The following is an 11,565-nucleotide window of genomic DNA, read 5'->3' as shown; positions in this document are numbered from 1 at the left end:
GATAGGGTTCGTCTTATCCAGTGTCTTCCTGATTCTAATAAAGGGTTGAACCAAGACTTCCTCATAGTGTCGGGAGAGTGGCACGACGGCTTTCACTGCCCAACTGTAGAGGGGGAGCCAGGTAGGGCATCCGATGTACAAGATAATCTAGGTCTCAGCACCTTCAAGTTTTATGTCTGTATATTTGATTTGGTTGACTAACCATGGGAGTTTTGTTTTTCTTTTCGCAGATCCACATGCTTTTGCACGTCACTTCCACCTAGTTAATAAGGCGGATTTGGAAACCGTTCTCAGGTCGGACCTCTTCTTGAACGAACCTGACAACCAAGTCAGAGTTGCTCATAAAATCCTCGGGTGTGACCCGGCTCAGACGTCATTCCCTGTTCCGCAGCACGTAATTAGAGCTCGTGATCCTCGGCTCACGCAGATTACCGTGGTGGAGAGCGGTTTTTCTTTTACTGGGGGTCTTACATACCTGAAGGTATTCCGTTATCAGGTCCTTCTTCATCCCAGCAAGTAACAGTGGTCGAGAAAGGACCATCTAAGAAAGCAAAGGAGGTGGTTGAATTGAGTTCCTCTGAGGACGAGTATAGTGTATTTAACTTGGCTGATCAGCCCGAGGATCCTCCCGGTGATCTAGGGGATCCTCACTTATCCGAAGCCGATCTTCAGTCTTTAAGAGTTGGTACCCAGGCTGAGATGGGTTTAAAGAGACAGCCCCAGACAAGTCTTCTTGACCTGCTCGAAGGCGGTTCCAAGAAGGATGTACCAGGGGAGTTACAGACCCAGCCCCCAGCATCTCAGCCCCAGATTTCAACCATGCAAACCAGGTCGTCCTCCACCCCTATAGTAACTGCCCCTTCTACTGAGTCTCCTGATCCGAAAAGGAAAAGGCTTTCTAAGGGCAAGGATCCAATAGATGGGAGCAAATCTCATTCTTCGCCCAAGGAGGGTAAGACTCGTAGACCCCCAAAGCAGTTGAAGCTCGGTGATCAAAAGAAAGGCAAGAAGGTCATCCAGCAGCCCCAGGCTCAAGCATGGCTGCCTGCTGCCATGCTCCATGACCAGCCCCTAACGGACAACGCGTCAATACGAGAGTCTCAAGGAGACGAGGGGCTCTCGTAGCCGAGGCCCTAGAGAAATCTCTTCTTCTTCCTGTTGATATGGCTGAGTTAAAGAAGATGACTAGGGTAGAGGTTGTCCTCGACCTTAAGAAATATCTAGGCATGGTAGGTCCTTTGGCAGCCGTTCTTTTTACTAGAAATTTTTGTTGCTTAGTACTTTTCTTTCTTTTTATAAAACTGCTTATTTTTGCTGGCAGGCTATCCAAGCCCTTTTTAGGTTGGGTGAAGAGGTTGACGACCATAGTCAGGCCTTAGCGCAGGAGCGCAATAAGTTCCTAGAAGCGGCTAAAACTCTTAAGAGATCTGAGGCCGACCTGAAAAAGGCGACCGAGGATCTGGCAGAAATAGCGAAGGCTAGGGATACTGCTGTTTCTGACCTAGCCGTGGTCAGGAAGCAAGCTGAGGATCAAACTGTCCACTTGCAAGAGGTTGAAAGCCAATTACAGAAGGCTAAAGAGGACGTTTCCTACATAAAACAAAGTTTGACCAAAGCAATCCACGACAAAGGTGTTGCCGAGTATGCCAGGGACGAGGCTATGAGAGCCAGAGACGAGGCAATTTTCGCTAAAACGGACGCTGAGCGCTCTGTGGAAGAGGCAAAAGAAGAGGCTTTCACAGAAGGGGTGGCTAAGACTGAAGCCACCCTTCAGGCTCAAGTTCCTGCTGTGTGCAGGCATTATTGCTCTCAAACTTGGCATGAAGCCCTCAACCAAGCTGGATTGATGCTTCGTCTAATCTTAGAAGGGAAGACAGGTTGATACTAAAGTCTAAAATTATGAATAATTAGTTTTGAATTGAGGAAATGTTTTATGGTAAACTTTTATATTTATTATAATATATATACACACACATACATACATATATATATATATATATATTTATTTATTTAAAAATATAAAAAATAGTGGTAAACCCGAAACGGTACACTGGTATTGACCGGTATTTGAAATATACCGTACCGCTAGGCAAACCGGTACAGCCTCTGGTACGGTATTAACTCCCTTGATGTATATCCCTAATTCCCTATATATACCTCATGCACAAACCTTATTTCTCCACCAATCACTTAAGATTTTGCTTTGCGCTAAAATGGGGTTGGGTAAGATTTCACTAGCTTTTGTTTTTCTCATGAGCTTAACCCTAGTCCATCTCACCCTTGCCCAAGACTCCAAAGAAGACTACTTTAATGCCCACAATGCAGCCCGTGCAGACTTGGGATGACACTGTAGCGGCATATGCACAGAACTATGCTAATCAGCGTATTGGAGATTGCAATCTTGTGCACTCCGGTGGAAAATATGGTGAAAACATTGCCTGGGGTAGCGCTGACCTCTCAGGCACAGATGCAGTGAAGATGTGGGTGGACGAGAAAGCAAACTATGACTACAACTCTAACTCTTGTGTTGGAGGGCAGTGTTGCCACTATACTCAGGTGGTTTGGCGCAGCTCAGTTCGTCTTGGATGTGCTAAAGTGAGGTGCAACAATGGTGGGACATTCATTGGTTGCAACTATGATCCTCCTGGAAACTACAATAACGAGCGGCCTTACTAAGAGTTATATGTTTCACTACCTATATAGCTGCTACTATCTATTACCTAAAAGTGCTTAATGATAATTAAATAATAAAAATCTTCTATCATATTGTTAGTGTGTCAATATATTCTCAACGTTCATGTTCTCTGTTCCATAAAAAGTAATCAGGTCCCCTTTTTATTTTCTTTTTTATTTATAAGTTGTAACATAATCAAAATTGAAAACGGGAAAAGAATCATACACTTTGCACTTGATATAACACAGTTTGTAGACTATAGATTAAAACACTAAGAGTGGAAGAAAGTATTTTTATTCATACTTATGCTATATTTTAGGAGAAAAGGGATAAAATGAAGTACAAAGTCGTCATCCATCTTTTGATTCTTAAAAAAAAAAAAAAAAAAAAAAAAAAAAAAAAAAAAAAAAAAAAGCATCCATCTTTTATTGGTGGGAATTCATCTTATTTGCATATTGGGGTATAATGGAGACATTTTATTTATTTTTTATGGAGAATGAATTTAAACAAAGATCAAATGCTTCTGGATAAAGACTTTTACTCTTTGTAATTTGATACTTGTAAATGGTTTTTTCTAGTAATGAATGAGACCTTGGTTGGGACAACGAAGATTTCTCACGGCAGGGGATATATATATATATATATATCCCACCGGCCAAATCTGTCTTTGTGGTCAAGGTTCACTTGTAATGCATCCTTTTTTAAATCGTTCTAACACTGCACTTTGCAACTTTGTCTAGGTCCCTACTCCCTAGTACCAGTCATGTTAGTATTAGGTAGATGGAAGGCAATAATGTTTGATACAAATACGGGTTTACAACTCCCATTGGAAATGTTCTTTTAGACCTTTAAAACACAACAGATTAACTCTAGTTAATTAACCAAGTGATTACTTAGTAAATTATTAGATCTAGTTAACACAAATATATCATATCATTTGTAAAATGCGGAAAATAAATACACAACGATATAATAACCAGGAAAACAAACGATAAAAACTTGGGGAGGATTTAACCTACGCTATTCTCAAGGTAAAACAAATCTCATATGAAAGAATTAAGTTTACACAATAGCGACTTAGACTCACTAACTCCTATTGCTACCTCGAGTAGGAAACTTACTACCATCGATACGTGACAATCTTCGAGTCTCTGGACTACTTCTTTTTTGAATTCACAACAAGTACAAGCATCCCGCTTATGTATCTTTAAGTCTTGAAATGCAACTGAATTGATCACCAGCTCTCAACATAATCTTGAGATTGGAAACCCTAATGTGTATAAAGGCAACACTCTTAGATCTACAAGAGATTCACACACACATAAAGAGCAACCACAAAACGTGGCTAGGGTTTTCCTTTTATACTTAAGGAAACATAAAACTTACACGTCAAACGGGTTGGGTCTGAGTTGGAAAATTCTCAGAAAAACAATTGCAGAGTTCTTGATATCAAGTCTAATTTTTGTTTGATAGAGCAGGCAGATTTACACAATAAATCCTGCAGTACACTAATTCCAACTTTGCACTTAAACATATTTAAGCAAGTCTAAAACAAGATAAATGTTTTGATCATGTTTGCCAACATTTCAAATTGAAATTCTTATTCATTTAAACCTAAAGTCTTAGAACCCAACAAATTTTCCCTTTGGCAATCTATGGCAAAACACAAACTAATAAAGTGCTCAAAGTTTACAAAAACAACCTATTACAAAAACATTGCCCAACAAAATTCAACCTAACTCTATCTATCAATTGCAGGTGTAGACAACGCAGACTAAGATCACCTGTATATTCCTGTAACACTTAACAAACACATAAACACATGTGTGGAAATACAAGTAAAACAAATAATTCTTGATTTCACATAAACATAAACTATAAGACATATATCTGAATAATCTCATAAATATAAATCAATAATCATGTAGCAACATGTGAACAAGAAACAAAAATAAACACTCACATTATCTCCTATTTTAAAGACAATCCGAATGAAACAAATACATCATGAGCCAAAAAATATATATACATGATGAAGCACTTAGATAACATTCTAAGCTCCACAGCTCCGAACAACAAAAAATCTCCTCCTATCAACAAATTCCTATCCTACGTACTTCCCCTTTTTGTGATGAATTACAACGGGCAATCACTCATCATCAAAAAGAGATGGTAGGGTAACCGTCTAAAACTCGCCAAATCTGCTCTCAAACCTAAAGCTCAGTAAGCAATCCACCAAAATTGACCATAAGCCACCTGAACGGTGATGATAGTGTCCAAATCACAACAAATGCTAGCAACATCCAAAGCAGAAGGTGGAGAAGTAGTAGAAGCGGTCGAATCAACATAAGCATTAGGAACTAGATCACTTGAAGAAGGAGGAGGGGGAGGAGAAGGAGGAGGAGGAGGTGCACCAGAAGAGGAAGAATCAACTCTAGGGCGTTTAGAGCTAGCTCGCATTTGAGCAGCCCTTTGCCAAAGAAATGTGGCATCTATAGGAGCTATGATATGAATGGGCTCAGACGCCAGAAACTGCTCTAATCCTAAATGTAACAAAATTCTATGAATGAAAACATGAAAGAAAAGAGCATGAGCAGTAGAACTACTCCTATGAACCTCAATCAAAGAAAGAATAAAAAGATGAGGAAAGCTCATAGGAGCATCTGTGACAAGAGCATACAAAAATGCACATTTCTCCAAAGGAATAGTGTGCAAGTGAGAAATAGGCCAAATGAAATGGCAAGAAATCTGGAAAAAAAGATAATGAATCTCGGTGAACTCGTGAGAGGTGATATGAGGATCAAAACCCCAATGGATAGAAGTACTAGTAATAAATGACATAATGTCATCAAGGGGTGGAGACTCATCGTAAGGATAAACAGGATGCTGGACCAGTGGCACCCCAAGAGCATCAACCACTATCGAAGGAGTACTGGTGTACTCTTCACCCTGTATGCAACTCTTCACTTGAATGTTGGAATCATAGGAGTGGACCGAGAGGTTCAAGTAGAACTCTCCGATCAAGGCAGTTAGAAGGGGATGTGAAATGTCCAACAAAGGAAGCCAACCCCTATGCTCAAAGTTTCTCTGAATCTTACAATCTAACTCATCTAAAACAACCTTCCTCTTAGCCCATACATTCCTATGAATGTTCAAATTTTCATAAGTTTCCTAGCTTTTCTCACTAAGGAACCTCTCACTATCAAAGGAAGGATATGAAGTAGAGGTGGAGATCCTATGAGCTCTAGTCTTCCTAACCATGATGCTAAGGATCAAAAGGATAGACATAAAAGAGAGAGAGAGAGAGAGAGAGAGAGAGAGAGAGAGAAACCCACCAAGGGCAAACTACAAGTTGGCACAAAAATATATAGAAAATAACAATCTATATGATGCACGAACAATATCAACACATGATGCATGCTCTAATGTAGTGAGAATGAGTTTAATTTCACTTAAAAATCACAAAATTGGCTTGAGTATAGAGTTTATTTCAAAAACCCCAAATTTTGAAAACCCCACTTTCAAAAATCCAGAAAAATTAATCAATTGATCATTAAACAAGATAGATACCATAAAATAATGATCAAATCAATCAATCTAACAAGCCAATTTCATCAAATTAAGCTCAAGTGAACAAAATCCCCAAATCTGGTAGTTTCAAGCCCTAGAATTTTCAAATTTTCCCAAATTAACAAATTGATCAAATTAATTCATAGAGAACAGTAGTATATCATCCCACAACAAAAAACTATTGATCAATTTCCAAAGAAAAGATTGAAAATATCAAAAACTCCAAATTTTCATAGGTTTGAAAATTTCCCCAAATGCATGACAAAAATGCATGAAAATAAATGAAAAAGGAGGGGTATAAAGGTCTTACCGGCCTTAGAAGACAAAAACCCTTGAAGAAATTTTAGTGAAAACGACAAAAATCTTGCTTTGAATCTTAGACCAATCGAATGGAGAGAGAAAGTGTTTTGAAACTAGTTTGAAAGTGATAGAACGTGTGAAAACACAAAGTTTTAAAAAACTCTCTATGCGATTTTCGACTGATCGAAAATTAGATTCGATTGATCAAAAATTACATTTGATTGATCCAGAAGCAATCGAGCAAAAATCAAAATGGACAAATTCAAACCAAAATTTTAATCGTAATTTTGATTGGTCGAGAAATAGGTTTGATCAATTGTAAATCTGGAAAAATCAATTTTTTGTAAAACAGAGCAATTTAATGCAGAAACTCCTCAAGCATAGTATTTTATGAATTAAAATGCATGAGAATGAGATGAAATGCTTTTCAAAAACACTTGTAATGAACCCAGATCTCCCAAAAATAAGATTTTCAATCAATTTTCCTTAAATTCTCAAAATTCAAACACATTTTGCATTAAACTGAAGGAAGTTTCAATCTTGGATGGCAAAAACAAAATCACACACAATAACATGTACAAAGTTTAGCAAAGAGTAATTTGTGTAGTGTGTGCAACTATCAAATTCTTGAGATACATGTGGAGTGATATGTGAATAGTAATCAAGCACAATTTCTACAAAATTCATCACATAAATTTGAGAGAGACTATCACCTAAAGAGTTACATAATATAACTCTCACATCTCCTAGAATAAAAGCTTGCAATCATGTATGTTTCTTGATTTGCCTCATAATGTACACACTAATTTTATTTGATCAGAAACTTATTAATAATAGCCAAGATAATGTACACACCAATTTTATTTGATTGATTTAATTATAGTCCAATAATATACACTCCAATTTTAGCATTTACACTGAACCTACACCCTTTTTTTTTTTTTTTTTTTTTTTTTTTGCGTATGTGCTACACTTTCTCTAGTACAAAATCTTACGATATGCACTGAGGTGTTCATGATTGACTAGTGAACAAAAGTGAGATAGCTATTTATGCCTTTCTCAATAAGATCAATTCCAACAATCAAAAACTTGTGATTTCAAGATCAAGATCATGTGATCAAAAACTATAAACATCTTCTCATACAACATGCACTACAAAGCTCAAACTAGTAAAGTGTAATAAAATAAGCTCATCCAAGCTAAACAAGGTATATAAACATGTTATGTAAAGATAAATTGGCCAACCTTGATTTCAAATCCAAGAAATAATGCAAAACACATTTTGCTTCCCTTTTCTCTTTTTTATTTTTATTTTTATTTTTTATTTTTTATTTTTTATTTTGAGAAGAAATAACAAAAATAATCTTAGAATGAAATGCATGAATATTATGCAATGCAAATTCTAGAAAAAACAAAGAGGACAAAAGCAACAAAGAAAAATGGTCAAAAAGTGTAGAATGATGAAGTACAAGAACCATGTTAGAAAGACTCAATTAGATCGAGTATTTTGCATCCAAAAAATTTTAGATGCAACTTTAGCATTGGAGTTATTATTCACAATAGAATTCTGGGTAACTCTAGGATTGGAATAAAGGTTTAAAGCCTTTACCAACTCACCAATAAGTATCATAGGATCTTATACTTGAGGCACAGGTACTTTGGCTTATTTGCTCGCTTAGCAGCTTGTAACTTGAAACAGTTTGGACGAATGTGCCCAGACTTTCCAAAAAAATGACAAACTCGTGCAAGTTTATCATGCAACTTGCCCTTAGGAGGGTTAGGAGTCTTAGGTTTAGATTCTTAAAGATCAATCCTAATTTTCCTAGGAGGTGTAACTTCAACAGGTTTGAAAACCCCACTCACGGGAGGCTTAGAAGAAGAAACAAAGTTTATGGAATGAGTTTCAAGCATAGAGATGCTTTCTACAAAACCTAAACTAGTTTTGTTTGAGGGAGACTGTTGAACACTCAGCATGTGATCAAGTTTGGAGCTTGCAGACCTATTAGTTTGTTCTCTAGCCATAGATAATTCATGTTCCAAATTCTTAATTTTATCAAGCAAAAGCATGTTCTCAGTCTTCACACTATTTAACAATTCATTAGCATCAAACAGTTTCACAAGCAAATTTTTCTTATCAAGTTCAAGAGATGCAATTTTCTTTAAGCCTAAATCAGCACTCATAGCATCCTTTGCACCAACTTTGTAAAGTTTATTATAGGCTTCTTGCAAATCTGCATCCTTAGAGAGTTCCCCATCAGAAGGGTTCTCCTCAATAATAACACTTTCATCAACTACAGCAATAGCAGTGAAAGCAATGAAATTTCCATTCTCATCACTACTGAACTCATTTTCAGAAACTTTATCATCACTAAGGGTTACAACCATAGCCTTACCCTTAGACCTCAAGAATGGACATTCAGATTTCACATGAACATACCCTTGACAACTAAAACATTGTTGACCCATAAAATTATTAGAAGGTTGATCTATTTTCTCTTTAGATTTTTCAGTGTTATTCACCTTAGTGGGATCATTCCTCCTAAAATTTCTAGGTTCAGTATTGTTTTTACCTCTTGCCCTTCTGTTGTTGTTCTTAAGAAAGTTTCTAAAGTTTTTGGCAATATAGGCAATCTCTGGAGTCCACATCCCTGCTTCCAGTGATGGCAATCACTTTGGGTCTAAAATTCTCAGTCAAAGATCTAAGAATCTTCCTAACAATCTTAGGTTGATCATAGATTTCACTCGAACTATAAGTAGAATTAACAATATCATTAAGCTTAGTATAGAATTCATCAAAAGTTTCATCATCAGACGTCATAATGATTTCAAATCTAGTTGTTAACTGCTGCAATTTATTGATTTTAACTACCTTTGTGCCTTCGTGCATAGTTTGGAAAATATTCCAAGCAGTATAAGCAACCTCAACATTAGAGATTCGCTTGAATTCCTCCATAGAAACAGCATTATAAATAGCATTCATAGCATTGCTATTAAAAGTGGCTGCTTCTTTTTAAGAAGTTTGCCACTTATTCACTAGAGTAGTGGGCTTCTCTCATCTGTATTCAACGAAATTCCAAACTCTCTCATCAATAGAATTCAGGAATGCTTTTATTCTTACTTTCTAATAAGCATAATTATTCCCACCAAAGTAAGGTGGGATAACAAGAGAGTGACCGTGTTCCATGACAACGAGGGTCAAGGATCTAAACATTAGAGCTAAACTACTTTGATACCACTTGTTTGTTTCTAGACCATTTAAAACACAACCAGATTAACCTAGTTAATTAATCAAGTGATTACTTAGTCAAATTATTAGATCTAGGTTAACACAAATATATCATATCATTGTAAAATGCGGAAAATAAATTACACAACGATATAATAACCTAGGAAAACCAAACCGGTAAAAAACTTGGGGAGGATTTAACCTAGCTATCTTCAAGGTAAAACAAATCCATTATGAAAGAATTGAAGTTTACACAATAGCGACTTAGATCACTAACTTCCTATTGCTACCTCGAGTAGGAAACTTACTACCACGATCACGTGACAACTTCGAGTTCATGGACTACTTCTTTCTTGGATTCACAACAAGTACAAGCATTCCCGCTTATGTATCTTTAAGTTCTTGAAATTGCAACTGAATTGATCACCAAGCTCTCAACATCAATCTTGAGATTGGAAACCCTAATTGTGTATAAAGGCAAACACCTCTAGATCTTACAAGAGATTCACACACACAATATAAAGAGCAACCACAAAACGTGGCTAGGGTTTTCCTTTCTATACTTAAGGCAAAACATAAAACTCTACACGTCAAACGGGTTTGGGCTGAGTTGGAAAATTCTACAGAAAAACAATTTGCAGGAGCTTCGATTTATCAAGTCTAATTTTTGTTTGATAGAGCTAGGCAGATTTACACAATAAATCCTGCAGTACACTTGATTCCAACTTTGCACTTAAACATATTTTAAGCAAGTCTAAAACAAGATTAAATGTTTTGATCATGGTTTGCCAACATTTCAAATTGAAATTCTTATTCATTTAAACCTAAAGTCTTAGAACCCAATAGAAAAATTAATATTTCTATATATTTTAAAAATCTAACCATTGAATTGTATGTTCTTAATGTTATTAACATGCATGTCAAATTTCATGTCAATCGGATATTATTTACTATTTAATTCATGAACTTAGTTTTTATGTATAATTTTAGATTATAAAAACTTGAATTTTCAACATTTGATTGATGACATAACTATAGTTTTGATTTTTTGAATAATTTTCAAGCATGAGCTAGGGATATAAGAAGAAAATATTATTCAATGGTAAATTTATCAAAATTCACATCAAATTAAAAAATATTGAATGAAGTTATAATCATTAACAACAACCAAGTTTGTAGTCAAACTTTGTCCTTCAATATGAGCTTTTCTACAGGTTAAAATGTATGAATGTGTGGTAACCGGTAATGCATTGATTTTGCTCCAATATATCACGAAACATGCCTCTCCCAAAATTTTGTTTAAGCACTACACTTTTTTTTTTTTTTATAAGAAGATCGTAACTTTATTAAGATGAAGATTAAAATAATACATCATTACCCAATGTGGACTCACCCATATTATGATTTTCTTCTATCCAAGTTACATAACCATCAACGTTTTTGTCATACTAAACCAAAAGTTAAGCTAGGCAATTACCATTTTTCTTAACGTGGGATATACTGACATGCCTAAAGTCATGCAGTTTATTTCGAATCCCCACAACGATATTTTCAATAGCAACTGGAGGTTCACCTGTACCATTTAACACATCAACGACAATCTTGGAGTCACTCTCAAACACTACATCGCATACGCCCACATCCCAAGTAAAATAAACCTCCTCCTCCTAAGATTTAGCTTCAATCTCCAAAGGTCTCAGTGGTATAGGTAATTTCTTGCTTCGAGTTGCCTTTACCTATCTTGTATAGTCTCGAATGTTTACCCTGACACTTGCTGATTATGAGTTGACAAAGG

At 36.1% G+C, this 11,565-nt stretch overlaps 1 pseudogene; it reads left to right on the top strand.

Moving 5' to 3' along the window:
* Positions 1-2,193: 2,193 nt before the first annotated feature.
* LOC112036691 (pathogenesis-related protein 1-like) lies at positions 2,194-2,707 on the top strand (annotated as a pseudogene).
* Positions 2,708-11,565: the final 8,858 nt, after the last annotated feature.

This window comes from Quercus suber, unplaced genomic scaffold (assembly GCF_002906115.3).
Source record: "Quercus suber isolate HL8 unplaced genomic scaffold, Cork oak 2.0 scaffold_122, whole genome shotgun sequence".
NCBI lineage: Eukaryota > Viridiplantae > Streptophyta > Magnoliopsida > Fagales > Fagaceae > Quercus > Quercus suber.
This window is presented reverse-complemented; position numbering and strand designations above follow the sequence as displayed.